We start from the raw sequence: 12288 nt of genomic DNA, 5'->3' as shown, positions 1-12288 counted from the left end.
TCCTTACAGTGGGACAATGGCTGTTACATTAAAATGTCTCATTCTGTCTCATTCCAACAACCCGTTCTTTAGCCTGTTCTACATTAAAGATCAGTGTTTAATTATTTTGAGTAGCAGAAACAAGACACACCTCCTCTCTACCAGGGAGATGAATATTCCTCCTGCTCCTTTTGTTGCCTGGTGCTTAGTTGCTCTTGGCAGACTCCTCAGTCCATGAGATTCTCCAGGCAAGAATACTGGAGCAGGTTGCCATGCCCTCTTCCAGGGGATCTTTCCAACCCAGGTACTGAACCCGAGTCTCCTATGCCTCCTGCATTACAGGCGTATTCTTTATCCACTGAGCCACCAGGGAAGCCCCTAGTTGCCTGGAGAGGCAGGTAAAGATCCTTTGCAGTGCAGGCGATGAACTTGGAGGGAGGAGCTTCCCGCATGCAAACTGGGAGACAGTGCAATGTCAGGGCTGAGTCTATTTGTCTACCCTCAGCTTCCAAACTTCCAAGAATGCAATGTATTGTTGGAATACTTTATCTTCGTTAACAGAATATTATTCCACAAGGAAAAATATTATATCAATACAAAAAGATGAACAGTCTGTTTGAAAAGGAGTAGTGTTTGGATAACTCTCATTCTATGGTTTCTCTTGTACTGAAAGAACATGCTTATTACCAAAATTTTGAAAAATATAGAAAAGCACAAAGAAAATGTATTTTCTGGACTTTTTTTCTTCTGGGCATACATATATACAGAAATTGATCACACTGGACACGTTTAACTTGCTTTTCAGCTGACATATAATGAACATTTCTTCATGTCATTTGATAGTTTACAACCATTATTTTATGGCTCTATAATATATTTGTTGGACATTAATATTAAAATAATTCTAAATAAATGTTCTTTAACAGGTGATGGGCGTTCTTTAGCTAACTCTTGGCGCTCATTCATTATTTTCATAGGATAAACTTGTAAAAGGATTTCTGTTTTCTAAAGTTGTGTTCACCCGAAGTGAAGGGAAGAAGACTGACTGAGCCCTGACTGTCAAGTGCTAATACTGGGGAGCATTTTAAAAGCATGGGGATTTGTAGTCAAATTGCCCTCATTTAAATCCCATTTCTACCTTATGGATGCTCAGTTTCCTCATCTATAAAATGAGGGTAATAATGGTCCCTATGTTCTAAGGTTGCTGGGTGACATAAATGACTAATACATTATTGTATTTTCCTTCTTTAGTTCCATTCATGGCTTGGTTAGATGGATATCATTATGGCCAAATTGCAGAGGAGGAAGCAGATGCCCAGAAAAGAGAAGCAACTCACCCAAAGCCAGATTCTGTGCGTCCAGCTCCAAAGTGCATTCTATTCACTTTTATACAAGAATTATTAATTTAGTCCATGTAGAAATAATAATGAAACATTAAGTCTAGAGTACAGATTTTCAGTTTTGCTTTGGGTCTCTGCCAAAGTATCACAGCCCCAGAGAAGAGCAGCTGCCCGTCACATCACTCTGTTTCCTTCAAGCCTGTGTCACAACTCTCATGATCTCTTAAACTCAGTTTCCTATTTATTGTCTGTCTTTCCTGTTGGAATGTGTGCTGAGGGTGGACTGTGTCTTTCAACGATGCAGCACCAAACCTGGCACCAAGAAGACTTTCTTTGATAAATGCATCTTATCATTCAGATGTGAACATAACCTAAATTACCACATTATTGCTAAATTATTTTCTTCTGCTTATGCAATAAAATTTATATGTATCAAACTATCTGGATCATTTTAACTTTCCTTTCACTTTTTACTAAAAGCATTGTTGATTTTTAGATTAAAAAGCAACCAAATAATAAATACATTGAAAAAAATCTTAATAGGTTTATAAAACTTGACAGAAAGTGGTAAACTTCTGCTCTCATACCAAATACTGTGAAATCTTCTTCAAGCAGATAAAGGGCTCAAATATGAAAACAGTCCTAGGAACGCTCTCATTTCTTAAAGCTCAGAGTTAAATTTGCCTGGTATGGGCTGTGTATACAGGCATAATCACCTTGTCTTGCTGGACTGATCCATCCAAACAACTGGATAATTCCACAGAGAAGAATAAGTAAAAAATCATGTTTCACAGGGCACTCAAAGCCAGTGCTTTGGGACAACCCAGAGGAATAGGGTGGGGGTGGTGGTGGGAGGGGGGTTCAGGGTGGAAAGAAACATGTGCACCAATGGGTGATTCATGTCAATGTATGTTAAAAACCACCACAATATTGTAAAGAAATTATCCTCCAATTAAAATTAATTAATTAAAAAAAAGTGGAAAATTCAAAAAAAAAATTATGCTTCAGTCCTTTTGTTCTGATTAACAGGCTGTGTTGCCTTTTTTCTTCTATCTCTTAAAGAATTCCCATTTATCCTTTGAGTCTTCATGTGAAAATCTATTCTGTCTAAAACCTTCTCTTGTTTTCCCTTTGCCCTGGGAAGGAATTCAGCTCTCTGTTCTTGGCGCTCCCGTGACACCTTGTATAGAATGTGATACGGCTCCGAGGGCTGTGTATCAGTTTTTTAAAAAATCTGTGTCCTCATTTGGACTGAAATTCTTTAATGCAGTGGTCATGGCCTGTGTTCCCATGGCCTAGAACGTTACACAGCATGTTGTAGACTTTGCTGAATGAATGAAAAAATGAACCAACTGTTTGTGTGAGAATGTGCATTTAGATTTTGTTACATGAGCAACAAGGTGCCAAGTGAGATCTCTCCTTTTCTTTTTTCCCTCCAGCTTTGTTAAGATGTAGGACATAAGTGTTAGTTGCTCAGTTGTGTCCAGCTGTTTGCAACCCCATGGACTGTAGCCTGCCAGGCTCCTCTGTCCATGGGATTCTCCAGGCAAGAGTACTAGAGTGGGTTGCCATGCCCTCCTCCAGGGGAATCTTCCCAACCCAGGGATCGAACCCATGTCTCCTGCATTGTAGGCAGATTCTTTACCAGCTAAACTATAATTTTAAGGTGTATAACATATTGATTTGATACATTTATATACTTCAAAATGATTATCACCATCCAAGGAAGGTTTTTAAGTAAGAGAGTAGCAGGATCCGATTTACGATTTAGGGCTACATGCTTGATTTACCTCCACCCTCACCCTGGCATTCAGCCTCTTAGGCACATGTGTAATTGCTGAAACTTACTTTTTCTATCTTACACATTTCATTTAAAGACATTTTGTTTCATTTTTGATACCTCTGTAAATTGGCCCTTCTTTCTGAAGATTGTAATTTATTTACTTTTTCCACTAGATTTTCTTCAAATGATGGATGATACTTTATCTTGATATTTGGTACTTCTTTGATCAGAAAAAGTAATCATTTCCAGCACTGAAACCATTTGACTGTGGAGAATAGGTGGAAAATGTGCCATACCCTGTTTGAATAGGGTTAGCACTTTCAGGCAAGATTGCCAAATTTCTAGGAGATTGCAGACAGGAATATTGCATATTGTTTCACGGTTTTTCCTCCACCCACTGAAAGCCCCTTAAGAGTAGCATGCGTGCCTGCCAAGTCACTTCAGTTGTGTTCAACTCTTTGTGACCGTTTGGACTGTAGCCCACCAGGCTCCTCTGTCCATGGGACTCTTCAGGGAAGAGTACTGGAGAGCAAGGGCTGACATGCCCTTCTCCAGGTGATCTTCCTGACCCAAAGATCAGACCCACATCCCCTGTGTCTCCTGCACTGCAGGCCGGTTCTTCTCTGCTGAGCCACCACTGGGAAAGCCCCCTTAAGAGTGGTACTGATGTCTCGTTCGTTGTTTCATCTCCAGGAACTAGTACAGTGCCTGAGATATAGTAGAAATGGTGGTGGTGGGGCAAGGTATTTGATAAATTAATGAAAGACTGACTGACTGACGGATGGAGGGATGGAAGGAGTGAGTCTTTTCGGACAAAGAGCTCATTTGGGTTTCAGTATCAGTGACAGTCCTCAGAAGGGTGGAGGTGACAGAAGCTAACATTTTGTAGGTTTGTAACAAAGCCTTTCCCCTCTTGGAGATAAATGGTCCTAGGGTCTTTGGAAAACTCTTTGGCAAGAAGTCAAGTAAGCCCTCAAAATTCATCTTCTTGCAGATGAAATTTATAAATTCTATAGCGTGTCTCTCATTACCAAGTTGACTGGTAATGTTATTTGTGAACTTTTGGGAATTAACAGTCAGCAACACCTTCTTTTATTTTGAATGGGCTTGTGTTTGCCCTGGTCCTGTGGATTCCTCCTTCTTTCTCTCCTGTTGTCTCAAGTAACACTTTCTGTGAGACTGAAGCTTCCAGGAGGGGAAAAGTGAGGCAGAGAGGGCGAGGCTCTGTTGAGACCTGTATCTTTCTCCTGGAGGATTAGTGTTCTGCTGGGGTAGCTGGGAGGAAGGTGACACATTGGGTATCTGCTTCCCGCGAGTGGGCTGCATTTGACGTGGGCGCATCGGCAGCCTGCTCACTGTTAAGCTCTTAATGTAGCTGGCTGGTTGCTGCCTTTGTGTTCATTGCTCTGATTCAAATGCTGATATTCTAGGATGGACTCCCTTTAATACAAGTCAAATGATCAGTGTTAGATTCCATGCTTGTTCATTCTAAGGCCTTTCATACCTTAAAAAAAAGCCCTACCCACAAGGCCCTGCCCCAACAATTGGGTTCCCGCCTTTGGGTGCAAGTCTGGGAGGGTCCCTTAGGGGATGTGAATGTGAGGTGACTGTCTTGTGTAGTACATTGTGTATCCTTCCCCTTTGCAAAGGCACTTCATGTTCTCAACATTCCGTTTATCTTGGGGAGACGCTGCTGCCATGATGATGTGTAATTGACATGCAGGAATTTGACAGCACTCATTGTGCCCAGTTCTGGGTCTGGGAAATGTTGATTGGTGGAGCTGTCTATACCAGAGCCTGGTTTCAAACTGTTCTTTGCTTTATAGACTGAAGGAACCACAGCCAAAGAAGCAGTCAGAGGTGGAGCTGACTGCAGAGGTCACGGGCTTTTCCACGGCTCCATGGAGAAGCTCCTGCTCCTGTGGTCTCCCAGGCAGAGTGGAGTGGAGCTCTGTGACACCCTAGCCAAACGCTTCCTTCTCAAGCTCTCCCTCTGTGCACTCAGCCTCCTCCCCACCAACCCCAACTCTCCCACAAAGTTTAAAAAGACAACTGTCAGAGTTTAAGAAGCCTCACCCTATGTCAACTACAATTCAGGGGGATCATTTTCCTGGGGATTTCTGAGACGGGCTGAGAAATGCTTCCTCATAGGTCACCCAAGTTACACGTTTCTTCTTTCCATTATGTTGGATCCTATCTGATTTACACTTATTTAAGGCTTGTCTATCACAAATGTATATATTTTTTCTGATGGCTAAAATAGTTTTTCTTTCTTATCACTCTGACTCCACTTCCTGGCAAGTTTTCTTGATTCGATCACCAAGGAATTGCTTATCTTGTGTTTGTCCAGCAAATCACTGACCTCTTAGGCCTTCTGAAGGGCAGGCCTACAGCACTTCCTGGGGAGACGACTCCACCCTCCCCAGGACCACTAATTAGGCCAAGGGTGTGCAGTGGAGCCAGTCAGAACCTTTTTTGTAGGATTCTGAGTCTGTCTCTCTGAGAGACTAGAACTTTAATGTTTGAACTCAAGAGCAATGGGTGTCCATTTTATATTCACTCGGTTGAGCAAAGTAGAATCGTGTTCAGAAGGATGAGGCAGAAGAGTCTGGAGGAGAGGTGGAGAAATTCTTGACCCCTTTCCTTTCTTTCCTGTTCTTGTCTTCCTGAAGCCCAGCTGCAGTCCCGTCTTGGGGTGTGTGATCACCTCTAGATCATTATAATAACTCTCCTATTTTTTTTTTCTTTCTTGCTTTAGCAAGTGTGAAGTTTTCTTCTGTCACTTCTAATCCAAAGAGTCTTAACTACTCTGGATTTACCAATCAATATTTCCTTTGGCACTGCCACAGCTCCAAGAAGTAGATTAAGGTAGAGGAGGAGAGAAACAGTGAAAACAAATAGTTCACCATCAAGCTGGGAAACGGGAGGCTTTCTTCCTTTCTTCATCTCAGTCTTAGACACCCTTCTTGAGGGGAACATCGTGGAATATGTGAGAGGTTGGCACCCAGAGCCCAACGTAACAATAGCACAGAGCAGGAAAGAAATAACGTTTTGAAAGACAGGGTCCAAGTTTATAGTTTCACATGTGTGGAATGTGTGCCCGCCAGAAAGATCCTGGTTCTCCTGGGCAGATCGAATGTTGACTCTTGGATCCCTTCACGGGACGCATACCATTGGCAACAGCCAGGAATGAGTTGTTCTTGAAGGACTGATTACAGTGCTTTGAAATTTGCATATTGTCATCTAATTCGCATTCTGGGGGAACCAAGAGGGTCTTGAAGTTGTTTGATAATTACCACTCCCTTTCCCCACATTGCACGTAGATAATTCATATCCAATATGATGTGACTAATTCAAATATGATTACTATTCAAACATAAATAGTCTTGTATTTTCATTGTTAGAAAAGAACTTTCTACTTGATAGAGCCAAGTTATGGAAAAGTCAGCATTGTCTGTTTTTCATAAAACACATTCTTTCTCTGCTTCATGCCAAAATTCTGTCTCAGTTGAAAATAAAGTGGAAAAATCTTCATTGTGGTTGATGTATAGCTTTTTTATGAGAAAGGATATATTATGGTTCTTGCTCTAAACTTTGACCTTCTGTTCTGATTTAAGGTTACATGAGCAGAATATTTAAAAATCAGGAAGACTTAGAATATGGATACAGAAGAGAAATGTTAGGTACTTTTTTATTTTGACATTAAAATATTTTATAAAGTTAAAAAACTTAAGGAAAAATCTCCCATGGGACCGTTTTTACTTTTACTCAGGAAGATCAAAGCAATGTTATTTATAGATTATATCAAGCAGAAGTGTAAATTTTGTCCCCAACCAACGTCATTAAATATGTTGTCTACCACAAACTTCTCTTTGCAAAACTTGATTTCAGATATTGAACTTCAGTATTATGTACACAGACTGGAATATGGGTGTTTCTCTTACTAATCCAGGTGGTTCTACTTTCTGTTCCATGTTAACTAGATGGCTTAGAGTAGACCATCTTCTATTTTTATATTCCTCCCCAACCTGAAATGAGCAAACGTTGCACGGATTTTTTCATTCTTGCTTTGGTTTCTCCTTGTTGCACATTTTGCCAGATGGCTGAGTTTCATTTAGAGAAGAATTTTCCATCATAACATATCACTTGCTACTCATGGCCAATGGTCCCACTCCCCCCTGCCATCTGCAAAAGCCATGGAATGGAGGGAAGCCGCAAATGAGTCAAGCCTGGCAGAGCCTGGAGGAGGGAGAGGAGAAGGCACCAAGGAGAGAGAGGCTTGGATTGCAAGAGGTGAAGGAAGAGCCTATCACAGCAGGAGCTCAGTGGGGTTGTAGGGAGGAGAAAGAGAGACAGAGTAAAAGGGAGAAAGGGAGAGAGAAAGGAAGGAAGGAGGGAGAGAGATTAAGAGAGAGAGGGCAAGCCACATGCACATACTCAGGAGGAATTGTGTATGTAAGTGTTTTGGAGTGTGTAGCTGCTGGAGGGCATTTTGACAGATGTGGAACATGTGTGGCTCAACTTTGTACAGAGGAGGGGAGGACTGGGGGAGAGAAGAACACTGCTGAGCTGCCAAAAGAGATGAGGCTAAGATCCTGGGTGTGCAAAGGAGGGCTTCGTGAGGGAAACGGTATTGAGAAGGTTGGACAAACTCATGTTGGGCCATTTCCTGTGTTTGCCAAATTTTAGTCAGAACTACAACAAAGAAGAAATGAAACTCTTTACCTAGAGCTTGAGTTTATAATATTCAGAAATTGCAAGACTGAGGACTCTGCAAACAGAGTAGCTATTACATAAAATCTAATCAAGGGGCCAGAACCTTCATTCTGCCCAGTACAAAACAGGTAACTAGCAAATATGGTCTTCAGTGAGACTGGAGTTCATGAGAGCTAACTTTTGGACTTAGTGACTATCAGCAAATTATGTAACCTCTCTCAGCTTCAAGTTCCTCTACTGAAAAAGAAGCAGTTGGTCTAGAGAAGTGTTCTCCAAACAATTCTCTACATTTCTTCTGAGAGAGTGCCTCTCCCTCACTTCCAGGGTTCACAGTTAATAAGGCTTTTCTTGCTTATATCTTCGTCCTTCAAGAAGGCATTCTATAGATTAAAAGAAAAAAGAGATCTGGGATTCACCAGGTTGAACTCTTAGCTTCCTTCTAGTTGTTATCCTAAATAAGTTCACCTTGCCGTTGATGTGAACACATTCTGACCCATTCAGTCAGTCAACAAACATCGCAAAACATCTACTATGGACTAGGCACAGTTACAGGCATCGAGAGTACAGCAGGAAAGGAGACAAAGTCCTTCAACATTCCAGTTGAAGGAAAGATGATGAATGAAATGATTACAGCTGGTGCTTGATGTGTGAAAGCAGGGTCAGGATGCAGAGAGCTCCGCAGAGGGACTTTGAACAGACACCCGAACAAAGCGAGTGAAAGACTGTAAGAATGTGGGGAAGAGCATTCCAAGTAGAGGGAACAGTGAGCTGAAGGCCTCGTGTGGATACACGACTGCAGATGTATCTTCCCACATGACCTGATCTTGGTGTCCAGGCTCCACGCTCCCCTGAGGAAGGAAACAATTGCTGATGAAAGATGTTGGAGTCTCTTCCGCTTTCGGTAATGTCTGTGTAAGTGGTTTGTCCTTGCCCTTTTCCAGGGGCTCCTCCAACTTTGCTCACATAGCACGGTGCTCACTTCCAGTGGAGAGAAATGTCTGGTTCTGCCACATCCTTGGGCTCAGCCTCTGTTCTTGCTCTGCCTGCTGAAGTAAATGCAATGTATCCTGATCCTGTTCTCCTCTTCTGCTCTGGAACCTGGTCACCCCTGCTGATGACCATTGGCCTCTCCACTGCCCCATACCCCAGGACCCCAAGCCCAGCAGCGTGGGGCTCTCTGTTCAGACCCCAGGTCTCTTTGGTCTTCTCAGCCCCGTTCAGGCTTGGGGCTTTTTTCTCTGCTGGAGGGGATGGGAGAGGCATTAAGAATCCAAGCTCCCGAGCCTCAGGAGGTGAGTCTCTTTGTATTTTCCTTTGTCTCAGTTCTTCAACCTGTAAAATGAGGGTGATCATGATGGTACCTCTACCGTAGATGGTTGTTGTCAGGTATTAATTGGTTAACATATTCAAAATGCTTTTAGAAATGCATGACATGTAGTAAATACCTGGCAGGTTTTTGGTTTATGACAACCCTAGGACAGTGCCCTGGGTTCCTTGTTCAGCGTTGCTGTTCACCCAACCTGTAGCCAGCAGAACCCCTACTTCCTGAGAGGCTCAGAGTGCTCCATTAGCTCCTGTGGTCCAGCCTGTCTCCCTCTGAATGGGATGCTCAATTAGAATCTCACGTCCAACCACAGACTGTTTGTGCTTAACCAAATATTTTCACATGCATTATTTTATTGACTCCTCAACCTGCCATTGTGAAGTTTGAATGATCAACCCCATATTTCACGTGAGAGTTAGTTAGAGAGGTTGTAAGTTGATCACACAGATCATCAGTAGCTAAATTCATGCTTAAAATAGGAAAAAAGAATTCTGCTTACAAAGTTCCTTTCAGTATACCTCAGCTGTCTCTAAGAAAATCTTTGGATAAACACACAGGTCAGAATATTAGGCAGATGAACTGGGCTAAATCCAAGTATAGAAATAAACTGTCTTATCAAATTCCTGTTTCTTTGTTTTTCCACGCTATTTTTCATGTCATTAGTTTCCTTTCTTCTTAGTCATTGAAATGTCATGAGTGAAGATGGAGTAGAAAATGTAATCTTGAATTGTTTTTAGTACTTTTGTATTTTATTTTAAGCATCATTTAAGTAAGGCTCATCAAAAAAAAAAAACCTTCTTGGAAGAAATCCCTCTTCTCTTTTTATTTAAATATTAATTGCAAAATAAAATCACTAAGTCAATTGATTGTTCATCAGAGACTTGTGACAGGTCAAGAAATCAGTTATTTATTTTAATTGTGAGAAAATAGTATATGGAAAGAATAAAATAAAATTTTTAGGAGAAATACTGTTGGGTTTCATAAACACAATTCCCTTTCAAATTATGAGTTTTACAATTCCACCACAGTGCAATTAAAATGTGAATAAACTGATTGCACAAAGTGTCCATCTGCAGAATCCTGGTCCAGACAGTGAAGCCAGCACTCCATACCGACTCTTTTTCTGTAGCCATGACTCCTGTCAAAACCGAAGTATATTTCAGTAATTATGGTCTTTTTCTTTTCCTTGCAAGGATCACATACAGTTAGTATTCTGTATATTTTGATAGATTCTCTAATTGATAGAATATCTAATGGTTAAAAGGAGTTCCACAGAAAACATTTTAAATTTATAACACAATCTTAGGGGTAAAGCCTATGTTTTATTGTGTGAGAATTTTTTTGACTCAGCCTTTCAAAACCAGTGTTTCGCTTTGTCAACTATTAGAAAGCTGCTATATATAGTTTGGGGAGCAGGGCTTTGGCTTGGACTGTGTAGCTGGCTTTTGAGAGCCTCGGTGGGAATGCTTGTTGGGAGAGATCCTAGTTCATGCCCTGGCCCTGCTCTTGCAGGCATTGCCATGCCGACTTGCTGCTTACAGGTGTTGCTAACCTGTTCGTTCCATCCATGATGGTTGGAGAAGATGCCCCCATGGTATCCAGGTAGGTCTACATCGCAGTGATGCAGCCTGAGCTTTGGCCAGCAGCTTCCATTTTCTCTGTCTGAAGCATACATTAAATCATGTAGAGAATTTCAAAGCTGAACTCTTTCTTTTCTGTCTAGAAAGCTTGCCAAGTGCATTCCTGCCTGTGTATGAAGGGAACTGGGGAGTCACTGCAAGAAGGTTCAGAAGGATAACAGAAACATTTCAATTTCCATGGTGTTGATCAAGAATTGTCACACACGTTAGTTTCCAAGGGGCATCATGTAAGTCTTCATTTTAATATCTGTCACTGTTTGTGGTGGGAAACTGGGCCTTTTCATGGCTCCTTGCTTTACAGGAAATCTCCATAGGCCTTTTCTAAAAGTCTGTGCACCCCCTCTAAGAGGAAATGCAACTTTGTTTTATTTATGCTCACAAGTCTGAGAGGAATACTGTATTTTGAGAGCACCACATGGAACATTCCTAACTTTAATTATTTGCTTGAGATGTCAACAACGAGAGAAACTGAGGAACTCACAATTTCTGAGATGACAGGGGCTTTTCAGGTAATGATAAGAGGTTCAAAAAGGCACCTTACCACTTTTGTGAATGCAGTCTTCCAACCGTTGTTTAATTATCTGTCAGTTAGAACACACAGGAAGAAAGCACCGAGATAGCTCAGCTTGTCTGAGAGGATAAAAGAAATCACTTTCTGGTGAAATAGCTAAAATTTAAGCTGCTTTAAGGCATTAAGTGGGAAAAATTGATTTCAGTTCATTTTCTCTCTGTCGTAGTTTTTCTTGGTGACCAAGAACAAATTATTTAAAGAGAGGGTGACAATTATGCATAACTGCCTTTTAAACTACAGAAACCAAGTTCGTTCTTACTGGTAGATTTATTTTTATGCGTGTTCACCTTGAGTTGAGAGCTATAGCCTGACATGGCTCCATCATCTTCAGGCTTCCATTTCTAGGAATGATCAGTCCAGAAAGACAGGAGTTTTCTTCTCCTTAGTTACATACCACTAGTCTCTTTCCTTGCACTCAGCCTCTGTCTCTTACTCTGTTAAGATTATGATAATTGTCTTTTGGACATCAGGCCCACTGCATAGACTTGCCTTTCCCTGTCTAACAGCAGCTTTGTACTCTGAAATGTCATCAGAGAGAAAATTCACCTTCAAAATGTTTCTTTTCACAAGGTCTTTTGAGGGACAGTATATGCAGGTCAGGAAGCAACAATTAGAACTGGACATGAAACAACAGACTGGTTCCAAACAGAAAAAGGAGTACATCAAGGCTGTATATTGTCACCCTGTTTATGCAACTTATATGCAGAGTACATCATGAGAAATGCTGGGCTGGAAGAAGCACAAGCTGAAATCAAGATTGCCGGGAGAAATATCAATAACCTCAGATATGCAGATAATACCACCCTTATGGCAGAAAGTGAAGAGGAACTAAAAAGCCTCTTGAGTGGAGACTGAAAAAGTTGGCTTAAAGCTCAACATTCAGAAAATGAAGATCATGGCATCTGGTCCCATCACTTCATGGGAAATAGATGGGG

The sequence above is a fragment of the Capra hircus genome, chromosome 5 (genome assembly GCF_001704415.2).
Source record: "Capra hircus breed San Clemente chromosome 5, ASM170441v1, whole genome shotgun sequence".
Taxonomy (NCBI): domain Eukaryota; kingdom Metazoa; phylum Chordata; class Mammalia; order Artiodactyla; family Bovidae; genus Capra; species Capra hircus.
Note: the sequence above shows the minus strand (reverse complement) of the source record.